Source organism: Penaeus monodon, chromosome 9 (assembly GCF_015228065.2).
Source record: "Penaeus monodon isolate SGIC_2016 chromosome 9, NSTDA_Pmon_1, whole genome shotgun sequence".
NCBI lineage: Eukaryota > Metazoa > Arthropoda > Malacostraca > Decapoda > Penaeidae > Penaeus > Penaeus monodon.
The window spans coordinates 4,169,262-4,174,261 of NC_051394.1; positions in this window are offsets into that span (position 1 = coordinate 4,169,262).

Genomic DNA, 5,000 nt, shown 5'->3' on the forward strand with positions numbered 1-5,000 from the left:
CACTGTTTTTAAAAACGGGTTTTCATTCACTCACTGTTTTTGGAAATATTTCATTCACTAAAACCTTGTGTTTAAAAACCGGGTTTTTCATTCACTCACTGTTTTTAGAACTTTTCTTTCCCCATCCACTGGTTTTGAAAATAGGTTCATTCATCACTGTTTTTTTGAAATAGGTTCATTCACCAGTTTTTGGGGAAATAGGTTCATTCACTCACTTTTTTGGAAAATGGGTTTTCTTTCCCACCCCACTGTTTTTTGAAAACAGTTCATTCACTCACTGTTTTTTTGGAAATAGGTTCTTTCCCACTCACTGTTTTTTTGGAAAGGGGGTTTCATTCATTCACGGTTTAAAAAATGGGGTTCATTCACTCCTGTTTTTGGAAATATTTTTCATTCACTCACTGTTTTTAAAAAGGGTTTCCATTCCCCTCACTGTTTTTTTAAAAATTGGTTCTTTAAATCAACTCAAACCATATTATTTAAAAATTTTTTGGATAAGCTGACTCGCGTTAAATATCACCTATGTTTAAATTTTTAAATGAAAGTGCTTTGACTATACTGATTTTCTAGATATTCGAGAATTTTTGTTATCAGCCCCATATCGAGATATCTGAATCAGCAGGCTTTGCGTTAATTGCAATGGCCCTTCATCCCCTTTTATACAGGGAACCTTTTTTATGATTGAACAGTTTTAAACTTCTTATGGTTTTCTGGGAAAATATATATGTTGTATATATAAAATTTCAAAATTTTAAAATATATATATATATTTTATATATATATTTTATATATAAATAATATTATTAATAATAGATTTTTTTTTTTTTTTTTTTTTTTTTTTTTTTTTTCTCTCCTCTCCCCTCTCTCTCTCTCCCCTCCCCCTCTCTCTTCTCTCTCCTCTCCCCTCTCCCTTTTCTCTCTCTCCTTTTCTCTCTCTCTCTTTCTTCTTTTTTTTTTTTTGTATGCGTGAATCTGTTGTGTTTAAGTGTGTTGTGGGGTGCGTGTAATTTTTGTATGTTTCTGTTGGGGGTGTATGATTTTCTTGGGCGCATGTTGAGTGAGAAAGAGTCCTGTGGTTTTATTAACTAAAGTGTGAATGTGTGGGGTGTGTGTGTGGTTTTGTGGTGTGTGTGCTTTCTTTAGAAGAACAAAAGATGGGATTAAGAAATTCGTTTTTTTTGGCCCGAGGGCTGAGGAAAAAAAAATTTCTAAAAAATTTGGGAAATGGTCGCCGGGCTTTTTCCCTGTGTTAAATTTAATTGATTTGGGAGATTTCCCTTTTTTTTCCGGAAAATTTCTTTTTACGTCTCCCACCCCTCTGTCCCGCAAGTCTGTTTTCTTCTCTCCCCTCGTGTCTCTGCCCGCTTTCGTTCGGCTGTCTATCTGTCCCTTTTTTTTCTGGGCGGGCTCTCGCTGTCTCTCTTTTTCTTTATCTCCCCTCCTTCCCCCTTCCTCCATTCTTTTCAACATTTCACTTCCCCTACCTCCTCTCCCCCCTCTTTCCCCCCCCCCAACCCCCACACTTTCTCTCTCCCTTTTCCCGTAAAGGGGCTTTTGCAACCTCCCCCCCCGTCCTCCTCCCCCCCCCCAAAATTTATCCCCCTCTCCCCCCCATTAAATCGCCTGCGACCTCCCCCATGGGGTTTCCCCCCCTACCCCCTACCCTTATCCCAACCTCTAAACCTTTTTTCCCAAAACCCTTCTCCCCCTACCCCCACTCCTCCTCCCCTCCCCCCTTTCCCAAACCCCCCCCCCTCTCCTCTTCCCCCCTTCCCCCCCCTTCTTTCCCCGTAACAACTTTCCCCTACGATTTCATCTCGCAAGAAACTAAAAAGGAAGCGCCGCTGCCCCCACCCATTTTAAATTTAAAGTATGGGAACGTTGTGTTTGTGTGAGGAAGAAATGGCGAGTGTAAGGGAAAAATGGGAAAGGGAAAGGGAGATAGCGGGTGGGGTGTATTATGCGTGCTGATATAGGGGTTTGGTGCGAGAATGTAAAAAAAGGGTGGTAGCTTAAGCCGAGAGGCGTGTGCGGGGTACCCCATTCCCCCAACGCTGGTGGCAGACGATTTAGTTTGCATTGAAACGGATCAGGGTTTATTTCCCTTTCAGGGTCCCCTTAAGACTTATGCCTTTCCTTTTCAAAGTCGTAGGGTATAAAACATGCGGTTCAAAAAACCCCTTAAAACATTCATTAAACCGAACGAAAAAAAGAAAAAACAATAAACGAATAACACTAAAAAACCAGCAACAAAGTAAAAATTTAAAAAAGAAAATAAAACTTAAAATCAAAAGCCCAAAAATTAAAAAAACAACACATAAAAAACACTGAAATAAGATAAGAAAAAAATTTAAATAAAATTTTAAAAAAAAGCTTAAAAATAACTCAAAAAAAACAAAACACCGGGCTATAGGCTCCACTGCCTTTATCAAAAAGGGCCCCAAAAGGGTTTTTTTCTAGAAGGCCCATTTTCCCGGGGGGCTCACCACGACCCCCGTCTGAAACCCGAACGAAAACCAAACCCCGACCCCCCCCCCCCTTTGTGCTTCTTTCCCCCCCCTTGTTACCTTTTTGCGGGAGTTTTTGGGATGAATGAGGCTGCCCCTCTTTTTTTTTAAAAGTGTTTTTTAAAACCCATGTAAAAAAAAATATAAAAAAAGGGTAAAAACTATAAAAAATCCGAAAACCTAAAAATTTTTATAACCCCTGGTTTTTAAAAAAATAATGTTTCAAATTAAAAATCTCCAAACTCCCGTGTTTTTTAAATTTCCCTTTTGTTGTATATCATGTGTTTTGTGGTTTTTTTTTAGTGGATAAAAAAAAATTTAAAAAAATTGGTTTTTTTAAACAATAATACAATAAACAAACAAAAAGATAAAATACAAACAAGAAGGGAGGCGCGTTTTCTATATGCTCCTCCCAGCCCCGCGTTTTTTTATATGCTTCTTCGCACGCGTTTCTATACGTACCTCAGGACGATTTTTAAGCATCCCCTCCCCCGGGAGATAAAAACCGCCCCCCTAAAAAAAAGGCGGGGAAGGCGGGGCAGGAATTTTTAAAAAACGCAACTTCTGCGGGGAGCAAGAGTGAAGGCGTGACATATGATTTAAGGGGTGGGCACTAAAAGGCCCCGTGATCCACGCATCCCCCAAACACCCCCTCCCATCCCCCCTCCCCTCCCCCCTCCCCTCCCCTTTTTTTTTCCCAAACCCCCCCCCCCCCCCCCTTTTTTCCCAAACCCCCCCTCCCATCCCCCTCCCCCCCCCCCCCCCCCTCCCCCCCCCCCCCTCCCCCTCTTTCCCAAACACCCCCTTCCCTCCCCCCTTTCCCCCCAAAATCCTTCCCCCAACCCTTACTCTTCCCCCCCCCCTTTCCCAAACCCCCTCTCCCCCCCCTCACCCCCTTCCCTCTCCCTCCTTTTCTATAACACCCTTTTCCCTTCACCCTTTTCCCCCCGCCTTTCTCCCCCCCCCTCCCCTCTCCCCTCCTTCCCCTCCCCCCCTTCCCTCCCCCTCCTTCCCTCACCCCCTTCCCTCTCCCCCTTTTTCCCCTACCCCCCCCCCTCCCCCCCACCCATCCCACCTTTCTCAAACCCCCCTCCCCTCCCTTCCCCCCCTCCCCCTCCTATTCCCCTAACCCCCCTCCCCCCGACCCCCCCCCCCCGCGCGAAAAAAAAAAAATTTACGTCATCTTTGGCACGCATGTTAATCTCGTTTCGTGCTCGTTTTCTACAGCGCGAATTTTGATTTTCCGAGGCGAGAAATACGGGACAAACCTCCCCTTTCCGGAAATTGAGGTCCGTTTTCGTCTTTTTTTTTTTTTTTTTTTTTAAGCCTTGGGCCGCCTTGTGACATTCTGTGTTTGTTTTTGTTATGGGGGGGGATGTGTTTTTTTAGGGGTGGGGGGGGGGGGTTGTCCACGGGCGATGAGGGAAGAGGGGAAAGAGAGAGATAGATAGACGATAGATGAACATCTGTCTCCTGTCTCCTCTGTCTCCTCTCTCTCTCCTCTCTATCTATCTAATATCTATCATCTTTTCAGTCGTCTGTCTGTCTGTCTGTCCCCTTTTCCCCTCCTTCTCTCTCTCTCTCCTCTCTCTTCTTTTTCTCTCTCTCTCTCTTTTTCTCTCTCTCTCTCTCTCTTCTCTTATTATATATTATATATATATATATATAAATATATATATATATATATATATAATATATAATATTAAAGACAGGTCAAGAATATCAAAATCCGATATATATTAATATATATATATATATAATATATTATATATATATTATTATATATATATTATTTATATATATATATATACGTCATACATAAAACATAAATTAGTACATATATTTTTTATATATATTATATATTAATATAATATATATATATATTATATTTTAAAATATAAATTATAATACACATACACACCACACAAACACACACACCCCCACCACACACACACACACACCACACCACACATATTTTATATATTGTACAGCGTGTCCTCTCTCCCGACCTCTTCCTCAAAACACTTAAAAAAGCCTTCCCTCCCACACAGGACACACCCCTTGATCCCAAGCACAAAATCCGCCGTCCTTTACCTGGTCCCTGTACTTAGCACGGGGCCCCCGCCTTCACCACATTCCACTTTTTTTCCCTTTGTTTGGGGCCTGTTTAAGTAAGAAACAAAAAAAGGATTGTGTCCCAGCAGCCAAAACACAGGGATTTTTTAGGCCCCTGTTTTGATAGGATTAAAAACTTGCTTGATGGAATTTAAAGCCTTGGTGCCGGGGTTGAAAAAAAAAATTTGTTCATGCAAATGGTGCACCGGGCCTGCTTCCTGCCCGTTTTTGTTTCGTGATTTGCTGTTTCTATTTATTTTTATTCATTTTTTTTTATTTCTTCTTTTTTTATCTATTCACGTACTTTTATTCATTTTTTAATTCATTTATGTTTTATCTTCCCCTCTATTTTTCATCTATTTATCTATCTTTCTTTCT